The sequence below is a fragment of the Notechis scutatus genome, chromosome 3 (genome assembly GCF_049901735.1).
Source record: "Notechis scutatus isolate UNSWTSFEM ecotype Mainland chromosome 3, rNotScu1.2, whole genome shotgun sequence".
In the NCBI taxonomy this organism is placed as follows: Eukaryota; Metazoa; Chordata; class Lepidosauria; order Squamata; family Elapidae; genus Notechis; species Notechis scutatus.
Window position 1 is genome coordinate 2319044 of NC_142011.1, and position 14417 is coordinate 2333460.

The window sequence follows — 14417 nt, forward strand, 5'->3', positions numbered from 1 at the left end:
ACAGGCTCCTCGGGAACCTCCTCATTGCTGCTGCCAGCCCCCACAATCTCTGAAGGTAGCAGTCTCTCCCTGATGGTCCTGGCCCCTCATTTGAGTCCTCGCTCTCCTCAGGCTAACCACAACAGTAGTCCTCGACTTACAACAGTTCGTTTAGTGACTGTTTGAAGTTTCAACGGCACCGGTAGTTCTGGCGATCAGCTGGCCCTGCCCACCCATGCTCTATCCTGTCCTATATTTCCATGTTTTTCAGCTCAGGTGATTCACGCGGCACAGTAGATTGCCACGCCTCACTATTTTACTCACCGGCAGTGCTCTAGAACAGGGGTCCCCAACTACCGGTCCACAGACCAGTACTGGTCCGTGGAACAAATCCTATCGGGCCGCTGGTTTGCTGGGTGCCGCCATCTTGTTTTGATGAAAAAGTGCTTCCGGTGAGCTTTTCTGGGTAGACAGCCATTTCTACCCAGAAAAGCTCACTGGAAGCACTTTTTCATCAAAACAAGATGGCGGCGCCCAGCTGATGCCGGTACCGGTCCGCGGCGCCCAGCTGATGCCGGTACCGGGCCATGGCATAAAAAAGGTTGGGGACCACTGCTCTAGAAGGTAAACTTTATAGCTGTGATGGCGAACCTATGGCACTCGTGCCACAGGTGACACACGGAGCCATTTGTGCGGGCACGCGAGCCCCAGTCAAACTTACCTGCACTGCGCATGAGCACGCCTCACAGCTGATTTTCTGCCTGTTTCAGGACTTTTTCAGCCTCCTGAGGCTCGAGGGAAGCCTCTGCTGCCTCGGGAGGCTGAAAAACGGGCCTTCTGGAAATACCAGAAGTGATGAAACGGGCCCATTTTTCAGCCTCCAAAGGCTGCAGAGGCTTTCCTCAAGCCCCCAGGAGGGCGAAAACAGCCTCCCCCAGGCTCCAGAGGCCCCCCAGAGGCTGAAAACAGGCACTTCGTCTGTTTCTGAAAGGCCCGTTTTTCGGCCTCCCGAGACTGAAGAGGCTTCACTCGAGCCTCAGGGAGGCCGAAAAAGGCCTCATATGGGCCGAAAAACAGCTGGGTGGCACGCGCATGCGCAGTGCAGGTGAAGGAGGGTATTGTGCACACATGCGCAGGGGGGGCTGGGGCGCATTGATGTCTGGGTGCTGTCATGCGACCACGCGAGTGCAATTTTCAGCACGGGAGCCCAAAAAGTTTAGCCAACACTACTTTAGAGGCTAAAATTGGGGTTTTTTCGAATGCCGCTTGCGTGTGCAAAGCGCGTACTCACAGAACGGGTTGTTAAACCGGTTGCAGCCCACTACTGGACGGCACGGAAAAAAGTGACTTGTGGTTATTTTTCACACTTACGACCATTGCAGCCTCCCCGATCAAAATTCAGACTCTTGGCCACTGACTCATACTTATGACAGTCGCGGTGTCCATGGGGGTCCACTTTTGCGACCTTCCGACAAGCCACGGGGAAGCCAGATTCACTTAACGACAATGTTACTAGCTGAACGACTTTAGGGACTCACTTAACAATGGTGCCAAGGAAAGTCATAAAGTGGGGCAAAGCTCACTTCATAAAGGTCTCACTTAGCAACAGAAATGTTGGACTTTGTTGGGGTTGTAAGTAGTCTTTAAAGAAAATCCAGGCTACATATGGGAGGAGGGACCCAGACAAACCCAGACGCTTGGAGCTGGTCTGGATATGGAGAAAAGCGACACCAGAGGAGATGACCACTAGGCCTCCCAAACCTTGGGCTGCAGCCCTTTTTTTTCCCTTTCTTATTTTTTTTTTTTTTAGTATATGTTTTATTTTTATTCATAATCATTTTGAATACAGTGTATTGTCAGGGCAGATCATTTACGAAAAAGCAAAAAAAAAAAAAAAAACAGAAATACCAACATATGTACTAGTAACAATAATGATAGGGTAACAAAATAATGTTAACTAAATGTTAAAATTATTATTCAAAATAAATATTAGCTTATTTATAGTTCTATGAATTATATCAACATGTTTCTAATTATCAGCCCTCTTCGTATTTAATTCTTTCATAACAATAATCTTTCTAAGAGTGTCCACCTCTTATCTCTAATCACTCATAAAATCTGTTCCATGTTAAATAATATTTTGTGTCTTCTTTCTCCTTTATTTTGAACGTCAATCTATTCATCTCTGCACGGTCCAATATTTTCCGAATTACATCCTTATCTGGTGGGGTGTTCTCATTTTTCCAATATTGTGTACACACAATCTTTGCAGACGTCAGTACATGCAAAATTAGATATACAGTCCCCTTTTATCATATCCTTCTGGCATTATACCCAACAAAAATATTTCCAGTTTCAAGTCTATATGTTGCTTAATCCTCTTTTCCAACTGTTAGGGTTTTGGAGATTAACCCCTAGAAGAGTATTGCAGCAGTAGTCAAGCCAGGCAGCCAAAGGAGAGCGGAAGGGCCCCAGAGTATACACACACTGAACACAAACACTGTTTGTAGTTTAAATAGTTTTTAATCCAGTTAGAGTTTAAGCATTGTCATTCAGTCCATTAAGTCATTCACAGTATTTCCATCCAGTAAGACTCACTAGTATAGTCCAAGTTAAGAGTCCTTGCAATATCTTTATCAGCCGATAAAGATATCTTCTCCTCCTCCGGTTTCACTCTCCAGAGAAACAAACGCTGGATATTCAGCAAACAGTAGCAAACAATAACAGTTCAGTCACAGGCACTCACAGTCAGTAATCACAGTTAGTCGCAGCAGCACACAGTAACAGTCAGCAGCACACAGTTACAGTAACAGACAGTTACAGCCAGACAGACAGTAAGCTTTCCAGCTTCTAATGCTTCCTTATATAGTAACTTCTAACCGCACCCTTAATCGGCTAATTGCCTGCTGCATTGTGCTTAAAGTGATAAGCACTTAAACCATGATATCTAAGTTTTATATATTTATTCACCCAAACCATATTTGGTATCAATGTTATACCTAACATACTCCCTTTTGGGTGAAATAAATATATAATACCTTACAATCTTATCCCATATTTTTCACAACTCTCCTGGTGCTTACTGGCACCTTGGGCTTTAGTAAAATTATCAGCTAAATTGTCCTCCGACATACAGTACTCTAGCTGAATCATCTTACTTCTTACAGATTGTCTCACGTTTAGGTATCTTAGATCTGTATGCTTGCTCCTTGTTTTTACTCCAATATTTGTGGCCATTTGAATTGCTGCCTGATTATCTTCATGTATAATTATAGGATAATCTACTGTTATACCTATATCAATTAACATTTGTTTATACATTATTAACTCTGTACATAACAATGATAAACAGGAGAATTCTGCCTCCATAGTAGACAAACTTATATGCTGTTGTCTTATTGACTTCCAGCCTATTAATGTATTACCCAGCATTATGGCTGTTCCTGAAGTCGACTTTCTAGTGTCTCTTTCTGATGCAAAGCTAGCATCTGCATAAGCACTCAAAATTAAATCACCCTTTGGTTCTAAATACAATGAATAATTCATTGTCTTTTTAAGATATCTTAATATCCTCTTAGCTGCATTCCAGTGTCTTTCACATGGTGCAGAATTGAATCTAGCCAACTGATTCACGCAGTACGATATATCTGGTCTAGACCAATTACTAATATAACTCAAACTACCAATTAAAGATTGATAAATCACCTTATCAAACTCAGGGCTTTGTTCATCAGTGTTGCTAAACTCCTGACTCATTGGAGTCTTAGCTGGCTTACAAAGCTCCATCTTGTAATCTTTTAGCAATTTGCTTATCTTATCTTCCTGAGATATCTTAAAACCTTTCCGTGTTTTCTTTATATTCAAACCGAGATACTTCTTTATCTCCCCTAATTGCTTGATCTTTATTCTCTTTCCTAATGATGCTATTATTTTATTTGCTTCATCATTAGTTTCAGTTATCAATGCAATGTCATCTGTGAACAGTAATAATAATGATACTTTCCCATTTGTCTCCCTCTTAAACAGACATGGATCGGCTAAACCAGCTTTAAATCCTATATTGTCTAGTTCCTTTACAATATACTGGTTCCATTCATAGCCTGATTGTTTTAGACCATAGAGACTTTTCTTTAACAACCAACAATCATTATTATCCTTATTTTCACTTTTAATACCAACAGGTTTTTTCATATAAATAATATGTTTTAATGGGGCGTGCAAGTAAGCAGTTTCCACATCTAGATGGTTAACTATATAGTTTTTACTAGCTGCCCACACTAAAGCTGCTCTCAAGGTTGCTGCCTTAAGACTAGGTGCAAACACCTCATCGTAGTCATTAGCATTCTGCCTAAAACCTTGGGCTACTAACCTTGCCTTATGGATTAAATTACCATCTTTATCTATTTTTACCTTAAATATCCATTTGCAGCCAATGGATTTCTTTCCTACAGGTAATTTGGCATTTTCATACACCTTCATATCACTTAATGAATTCAGTTCCTTATTCATTGCTGCATACCATCTTTCTTTTTCCTTATTAGGATACTTTTTAATTTCTTCAACAGAATTAGGAACTTGATTAATCTGACACACTGTGTTAGCCTGGTACCTATCAGGCGGTCTAGATACACGTGTAGTTCTTCTGGGAATTACTGGGCTTACAGGAGGACTTTGTTGAACTACTACCTGTTCATCTTCCTCATCCTGTTCAGCTATTGAATCTGTTTCTTCCTTTAATGGGCACTATTTCATCCTGTATTTGTCTCTTTACTTTATTTTTAAAGTTACAGGGATAACTAATGGGATTTCTATAGGATTCAATAATTACATCTTTATTGGCATCCTGTTCTAATTTCTCCCATCCTTCATGTTCTAGAAATTGGGCACTAGCACTACATAACACTTTAGATGTGCCTTTCTCCCAAAATCTATATGCCCTATGGTTTGCCTGATAACCAACGAAGAAAAATCTTTTAGCTCTATGTTGCCCTTTTTTTCTGAGTTGTGCAGGAATATGCACCCATGCTGGTGCACCAAATGTGTGCAGGTAACTTAGGTCAGGTTTCCTGCCATGCCATCTGGTGAATGGTATTTCACCTGTTGTTGTATTAACAACGTTGTTCAATATGTTATTAGCACACATTGTAGCCTCCCCCACAAAGAATCAGGTAACCCAGAATCATTTAACATTGTTCTAACCATTGCCTGTAGTGTTTGGCCTCTTCTTTCAATAAAAGCGTTATGTTCTGGCCTGTATGGAGCAGACTTCTTATGCTCTATTCCAGCTATCTTAAGTCTGTTCTGGAATTTGTTATTAACAAATTCCGTGCCATTATCTGTCACCAGGGTTATCAGTTGACGTTTAGACTTTCTTTCAGCAAACCTAAGCCAATTGAAAAAATGTTGATATGTTTCAGTTTTGCTTTTCATTAAATAGCAAAACCCATATCTAGAATAATGGTCCATAATGCTCAGTATATATCTAGCACCTCCCATACTGGGTTTCTTTGGACCTATTATGTCTGCAAATACCACTTCTAAAGGTTCTTTTGTTTTGAAACCATTTAGCCTATTTGCAGGCAATACTTTGCTCTTATCTTCACAGCAAACATTACAACGCAAATATTTATCACAATGTTTTAACCTTATTCCTTCAGATAACTCAACTGTACGTTTTAGCATTTTAAAATTTACATGCCCCAAACGCCTATGCAATAAATGGATACATTCATCATGAGGCTTTATATTATTAAATACAGTTTGAGCCTCCCCTTTCTTACTATTATCTAAGACATATAATGTTCCATTTAAAGCTGCAGTTACCCTTTTGTTATCTTTTTCAATTATGCAATTATTATCCTTAAAAGTAATTACATAACCTAATTTATCTAATACCCTTACTGAAAGCAAATTAAACTTTAGTTGCGGTACATACAACATTTTTATATCCTGGTTTATGTACGGACAACGTGCAAAACCTTGACCTTTAGCTTTCAGTTTCCAGCCGTTGGCAAGAGATATATGTTGAGAACTTGTAGACATTTTTATAAATTTTGTCTTATCTCTTGTGATGCAGTGGGATGCGCCACTGTCAACCACCCATAAATTATTCTTCACATCAGAGTTGCTAAACGTGGCTAGTTCAAATGCTTTCTTTGGCTTTTTTACATTCTGGCTTTTTCTCTTTTGCAGAATCTTGCCAAATGTCCTCTGCCTCCACAATTAAAACACTTTTTAATTGTGTATGCCGTCGAAGATAAATTCTCTTCTTCCAGGTGCTTTACTTTGCTTTGCTGGTTTCTTTCAAGCTTTGAAGATAATTTCTCTTCTTTCTTATCTTCTCTCAGCTCGTCACGCTCACGCCTTCTTCTGGCTTCTTCTAGTAGCCTGCCTGTAATCTCGGTTAATGAGAGGCTTTCTTTTGGCAATACCTCTAACGAAGTCACATAGTCATCATAGCTTTGATCTAATGAAGATAATATTATGTAGACTTGTTGCAGTTCATTAAATATAAGCTCTTTTTCTTGCAAATCTTGAAAAATGCTCTTCATACAGTTTAAATGAACTAACATATCTCCATTCCTCTGAAGATGCGTTCGAAAAAGCTTCCGTGTAAGATTTATATGTGCTCCTACACTGTCCCGAACATAAATCTTCCTGAGGTTCTCCCAGCAGTTTGCAGCATTTTCTTCTCCACGAATATGGACAAGCTGCTGATCACAGAGAGTCAGTCCTATGATGCATAAAGCCTGCTCATTCTTCAGTTTAAAGTCTTGTAACTTTTCGTTATCATCATCATTAGCAGGATCCCAGCTACTCACATCTGGTGGGTTTGCTATAATGTCCCACAAACCTTCTCTGCGTGAAGTAAACTACATTTCATTGACCATGAAACATAGTTTGTTCCATCCAGCCTGGATATCATGGACAGTTGTGACAAATTTACTTGTGCCATTACTCTTCAGATATTTTGACTATTTTAAACTAATTAAAACAGTTTGTTTTTACAGTAATGTGCAACTCACACCAACTCTCTCTGCTATATCCTGGTTAGTTAGACTATGCTGCTGGGCCCATAACCAATGTTAGGGTTTTGGAGATTAACCCCTAGAAGAGTATTGCAGCAGTAGTCAAGCCAGGCAGCCAAAGGAGAGCGGAAGGGCCCCAGAGTATACACACACTGAACACAAACACTGTTTGTAGTTTAAATAGTTTTTAATCCAGTTAGAGTTTAAGCATTGTCATTCAGTCCATTAAGTCATTCACAGTATTTCCATCCAGTAAGACTCACTAGTATAGTCCAAGTTAAGAGTCCTTGCAATATCTTTATCAGCCGATAAAGATATCTTCTCCTCCTCCGGTTTCACTCTCCAGAGAAACAAACGCTGGATATTCAGCAAACAGTAGCAAACAATAACAGTTCAGTCACAGGCACTCACAGTCAGTAATCACAGTTAGTCGCAGCAGCACACAGTAACAGTCAGCAGCACACAGTTACAGTAACAGACAGTTACAGCCAGACAGACAGTAAGCTTTCCAGCTTCTAATGCTTCCTTATATAGTAACTTCTAACCGCACCCTTAATCGGCTAATTGCCTGCTGCATTGTGCTTAAAGTGATAAGCACTTAAACCATGATATCTAAGTTTTATATATTTATTCACCCAAACCATATTTGGTATCAATGTTATACCTAACACCAACCCTGTATGTATTTTCCTCCAATATTTTTCTAGCTTTCGTACAGGTCCACCACATGTGATAATAAGTACCCGGGGTTTGATCACACTTCCAACATTGGGCTGAGATGTTGCTAAACATTTTGGCCAATCGGCTTGCCGGCGGCTGGGCTGCTGCGGCCCTTTTCTAGCAGTGCCCTGGGACACGCAGAAGCCACGGGGGAACCAGGTACTTACCGCAGGGTGCGGAGCCTGCGCTCCCTGCTTAAAGGCCCAGTCTCCCTCGGAATCCACAGCTCCCCTGTAAAAAAAAAGAGACAACAAACCGACATCAGCTATAAGACCATCATTGCTAGCCTGTGGTCAGCAGAGCCCAAGGTCCCATCCAGATTGCAGGATTCAGCCCAGGACTGAAAAAAGGAGGGAAGGATTTGTAGTTCAGGATTGAAGTTGGAGGTCCTTGATTCTTCTCTTGCAGGCGTTTCATGACTCAGCTAGCTAAACTCATCTAGAAATGAGTGGGGTTTGTAGAGGGAGGAGGAGGAGGAGGAGGAGGAGACAGACTTGTGGAGTCCTTAGTGCTTTCTGAGTTTGGTTGTTTTCTTGCAGAAGTTTCATGACCCAACTAGGGAACATCATCAGTGATAGAAGGTTGGGGGGAGGAGGAGGAGGAGGAGGAGGAGGAGGAGGAGGAGGAGGAGGAGGAGGAGGAGGAGGAGGAGGAGGAGGAAAGAAAAAGAAGAAGAAAAAGAGGAGGAGGAGGAGGAGGAGGAGGAGGAGGAGGAGGAGACAGACTGTGGAGTCCTTAGTGCTTTCTGAGTTTGGTTGTTTTCTTGCAGATGTTTCATGGCCCAACTAGGGAACATCATCAGTGACAGAAGGTTGGTGGGGAGGAGGAGGAGGAGGGAAGAAAAAGAAGAAGAAAAAGAAGAAGAGGAGGAGGAGGAAGAGGAGGAGGAGGAGGAGGAAGAGCTGTGGGGGCCTTGTTGCTATCTGAGTTTGGTTGTTCTCTTGTATATGTTTCATGACCCAACTGGGGGACATCAGTGCTGGTGTTAGAAATAGAGACTAGCACTGATGAAGTTACCTAGTTTGGGTAATGAAACGTCTGCAAGAAAGCAACCAAGTTCAGAGAGGACCAGGGAGCCCTCAAGATACTCTACCAATTGCTTATCCTTACTCTTTGTAATCTCTCCCTGTTCATGGGTAGCATAACGTGGACTTCCATGCAGGATCATTTGGAAGGTCTACCCCCAGTCAAGGTCAATCGTGAGGATCATTAAAAGGAGCTGAGCTCATGAACGTAACAATACATTGTGGCATCGTTTTTTTCCCCATCTTCCATTATTCATATCTATATACATATATACATTATTCATATTTACATTATATATTGTCAGCCTTCAAGATCTTTTCTACTGCTTTGCATCTTTTGGCTGCCATAAGTAACGGGGGCAGGAGGGGGGATATGTCTGGGAAGAGAGCTGGAGGTGTTACATTCTTGTGTTGTATAAATGAGGAGTGGGGGGGAGTATAAATTCCTGCTCTTAAGTTTCTATTCCTCGCTTAGCTTTCTTTTCTCTGCGCAGCTGCAAATCTTTATCAAAATATGTCAAGGTCAACGGACAGAGGCCTCATCACCACCTGAAGACACCCACATGATCATATTCACAACTTTTAATTGGAAGACTCATTTGAACTATGAGGGGTGGGAACGTTTCCAACACTTTGTATATGTGGTCTGCGCGCCTAATTTCTTAGATTTAGAATTCTATTTGATGCTACCACTTCATCTTCAGTAAAAGACATCTTTGCTCTAATCTAAAGAGTCTAAGTTTTTCTTTCTTGAATTTTGAATGGAGCACCACCTGACAATTAACTATTATTCTTGTTATCTATCCAAGTATATACATTTTCCCAGACTGTATAGAATTCTCCTTTTTTCCCTTCTCTTGCAACTCCACAGTAAGCTTATTCATTTCCGCACAATCCATCATTTTTTTAACTAGCGTATTATCCGTGGGATTACCCTCCGCTTTCCAATTTTGAGCATAAATTATTCTTGCTGCTGTCAGAATATGTATTATGAGATATTCGATTTCTTTTTTATATTCGCCTCTAATTACCCCTAATAAAAACATTTCCGGTTTGAATTCTATTTTTTTCATTTGTTATTTCTTGCAGCCCAAATTTTTATTTTATTCCAGAATTTTTTGGCTTTTGGGCACAGCCACCCCACGTGAAAGAAGGTACCTGTTGCTTGTTTACACTTCCAACATATTGGACTCAAATTTGGATATATCTTGGCCCATCTCAATGGTGCTAGATGCCAACGATGAAACACTTTGTAAAGGAGTAAAACCCTACTGTCTTGTCATGCCTGGTCCTTCTCTTCACTAGACTAACCATGCCCAGTTCTTGCTACCGTTCTTCCATGTTTTAGCCTCCAATTCCCTAATCATCTTTGTGGCTCTTCTCTGCACTCTTTCTAGACTCTCAACATCTTTTCATCTACTGTCCCTGGTGGAAGAACCCCACAGAGGAGCTCCACTCACCATGTAACAGAGGCATAGAGGCTCAGCTTTCCTGGAGTGCTGATTTGGGACTCGTTCCCTGAACTCATGACAGAGTTGGGGCCCCTCCCTAAAAAAGAGGTCGCGGTTGGCTGGTACGACTCCTGTTGCATGTTTAGGCACCGATTCAGGAGGTCCAACCTGAACTTCTTCTCCACTTCTTGGCTCCCCACAAACTCAACTGTGATGTCAAACTTTAGAACTGTGATCTCACTTCCCAGAACATCTGGAGTTCCCGATGCTGGGTTGACATAGGCGGTCCACCCCCTTTCACCACTCAAGTTTTCTAGTGGCGATGAAGTCTTTCGACTCACGTCATCCTCCAAACTCTTGGGACAGTGACCATCGTTTCATCTCCTTTGGGAACCCACCGTTGGAACAACCTGAACCCTGAACTCCAAAGACTGAAGGTTAGTTTACAACGCACACCTCCTCAACCTCCTATATTGCAAGCCAACACTAACCAAGGATCCGTATTCTAGGTCCATCAGTTATACCGATGCTTGTCAGGATGAGGTGGTTCTCAGAGCTTGGCAGAAGGCAACGAAGGGACCCTCAAAACATGGAGGTATGGAGCTCCATGGAGTTGTCTCCCATTTCTAGACCCCCCAATTATTTCCCCTCTTATTGTGTGGGCAGCTTCTCCAACTGCTTTTGGGTTGAACAAATAGAATTGGCTAATTCGGGAGGAGCAAGAAGACGCATGGAGGACCATCATGTCCCAAAGGTGTATTTTTCAGGAGGCAATTGGACTTCCTTGTTTTTTTTTCTTTTTCTTTTTTCTGTTTCACTTCTCATCCAAGAAGCTTCTTCAGCTCTGACTGGATGGAGGGGAAGGGAAGGATTTATACACTATCTTCTATAAAAAGTCCCTACATCTAAAAAACATCCAAGTTACCCAGGAGCTTGCTCTTCCTGAGACCATCATCTGTGAACTGTCCTTAAATATCACATTTCGGTTCTTACTATGTTACAGAGCCCCTGATTATGACATCGAACATGTAAACAAGCTAAATACACTACTAACATGGGCAGCATCCTGCCCACACCCTTTTATCTTTCTTGGTGACTTCAATCTACCTCATATTGACTGGACCCTAAATGAATGTACAACTGAACCCACACATGCAACCTTCTACAATGCTGATACAAATCTGGGACTGGAACAACTAGTAACCAACAACTCTAGACTTAAACAACTGCCTCGATCTCATCTTCTGCAATAGTTTGAATTCAATTTACGGAATACAAATTAAAGAACCCTTTTCCAACAGTGACCACAACATGATTGACTTTTGCCTCAACATACGCCCACACAAAAATCATCACAATGACGTAATCCCCAATTATAAGTTCAAAAAAGGCAACTATGATCTTATAAACAACAATCTCTCATCCCTTGATTGGCAATTTCTATTCACTGGATGCAATACAGTAGAAGACCATTACAACATATTTTTACTTGAAGTCAAAAGAGTCATCAAACTATATGTACCATTAACAACTCCCAAAACCAGAAAAAAACAAATTACCCATAACAATAAGGAAGCTTCAATCCAAAAAGAAATCACTTTGGCAGAAAAGCAAATCTAGTCACGTTGCCAACTTCAAAATGTCTGGAATACTCTACCTGACTCTGTGGTTTCTTCCCCAAACCCCAAAAACTTTAACCTTAGACTGTCTACTATTGACCTCACCCCTTTCCTAAGAGGTCTGTAGGGGGCGTGCATAAGCGCACCAACATGCCTACCGTCCCTGTCCTATTGTTTCTCTTATTTTTTTAATTTTTCTTATATGTATCCATGTATTCATAATTATGGTTTTTTTACTTACACCTATTATCTTGTAAGCAATTGACAAAGATAAATAAATAAAAATAAAACCTTGCAGACACCTGGTCATTTGCATCCTTTTAGAGGGTCGTTGAGGCCACCTGGAGGTTTATCTGTGTCCCCAGGGTCACTTGAGTGGTGCAAATATGCATGGAATCTTCTTGGCTGCAGGACACAGGGCAGAAAAAAATATCCTGCAACCAAGAAGGCTCCACACTCACTTGCACCACTCAGGTGACGCTGAGTACACAGACGAACCCCCGGGAGACCTCAGTGATCCTCTAAAAGGATGCAAATGACCAGCTCTGTCCGCAAAGAATATAAATCCTTCCCTTCCCCACCATCCAGTCAGAGCTGAAGAAGCTTCTTGGATGGGAAGTGAAACATCTTCAAAAGAAAAACCAGAAAGTCCACTTGCCTCTTGAAAAAGCACCTTTGGGAAAACTATGAACTGGGTGTCTGAGAATCTCCGTAGACATGTAGGACCATCATGCCTTTCTTTTATTAGGACCGTGGGTGAGTAACCACACCACCATCATCCCCGCCCCGTCGATCTCATCTCAGGGCGTCAAGCCTTACTTCATTGGGTCTCACTTTGGAGAGCAGTTATTTTGTCCACTGACCCAAAAGGACCCCATCCTACAACTTCTCACCTGCTTTTCTTCTCCTGGGAATCTCCACCTCTTCTCCTCTGTGCGGCCAGGCCTCCTCGGCGTCACTGGATCAAGTAACATCTCTGGTAGCTTCCCATTTTTTTAAGTCTTTTTGGCCACCAGGATCTCAGGGGGGGGCTGGTAGATCCCCATCCAAACCTCCGGTGGCTTCCGATTCTTGGTCTTGATCTCCACTTCCAACCCATTGCTATCTTTATTGATCAGAACATGGACCAGAACATTATTCTAACCCTCCTTATTCTAACCCAGCTCCCAAACATGACAAACTCTCTGTAGTAAAATAAATGTTCCCTTTATTAGGAGGGCCAACAGCCCAGCAAAAAGTTTTTCTCTCTCTCTCACACCGCAGGGAGATGATGAATAGTTGTCTGTCGTATCTATTCATCTCCACCCCCTGCCTTTTATCCCCAGCGCTTGGGTGGGGCTTCGCTAACAGTGGTGGCTTTTTCGTCCCAAGGTCTGGCCCATAGATTTCCACTGCTCTCCTCTCCTCTGCCTTCTGCGCATCCGTTTGTCAGGCACTGGACCTGGCTGTTCCTCCTCTTTCTCATCAAGCCACCTCCAGACCTGGCGGCAGTTGACTCTCTGGGGGCTGACGGACGGCCCCGGCTCTGCCTCTGTCTCTCTGCCAGCTGTCAGGGTTCCCGCGATTGCCCTAATTTCATCATGACCCTTGAGCCAAGCTTCAATAAAATCCAAAAGATTTATCAGGAGCAACATGCTGGCATTATCCTGAGCCTCGATGGCACCGGGGTTAAAGAGTGCAGTGCGGCAGGCTACTTCTGCTGACTGTTGGCTGCCTGCAATTGAGCACTTCAAATCCCACCAGGCTCAAGGTTGACTCGGCCTTCCATCCTTCCCAAGTCGATAAAATGAGGACCCAGATTGTTGGGGGCAAGAGGCTGACTCTGTAAACTGCTTAGAGAGGGCTGTAAAGCACTGTGAAGTGATATGTAAGTCTAAGGACTAGTACTATTCCTTCCTTCCTCCCTCCCTCCCTCCCTCCCTTAAAATCGACTCAGCCTTCCCTCCTTCCAAGGTGGGTAAAATGAGGACCAAGATTGTTGTTCGTCCTTCCTTCCTTCCTTCCTTTCCCTTCCTTCCTTTCCTTCCTTCCTCCCTCCCTCCCTTCTTCCTTCCTTCCTTCCTAAGGTTGACTCAGCCTTCCCTCCTTCCGAGGTGGGTAAAATGAGGACCAAGATTGTTGTCCTTCCTTCCTTCCTTCCTTCCTTCCTTCCTTCCTTCCTTCCTTCCTTCCTTTCCTTCCTTCCTCCCTCCTCCTCCTCCCTTCCATCCTAAGGTTGACTCAGCCTTCCCTCCTTCCGAGGTGGGTAAAATGAGGACCCAGATTGTTGGGGGCAAGAGGCTGGCTCTGTAAACTGCTTAGAGAGGGCTGTAAAAGCACTATAAAGCGGTATATAAGTAAGTGCTATTGTTATTGCTATTAACCTAAATTAAGCCAACTCTGGCATACATCATTCAGTCATCCGCTCCCCCCTGGGTGTGTGTCATCAATCACAGTCTCCAATGAAGGATTTTTTGAGGGCAGACTTGCAAGCCCCCCCTATGGTCAAGTAGTGAATTTCAAGGGAGTTTAAGTTCAGCTACCTTGCAGCACACCCTAGTGGAAAAAAGGGGGAATTGCACGGAATACCGCTAAATTCTCCAAAATTCACCCTTT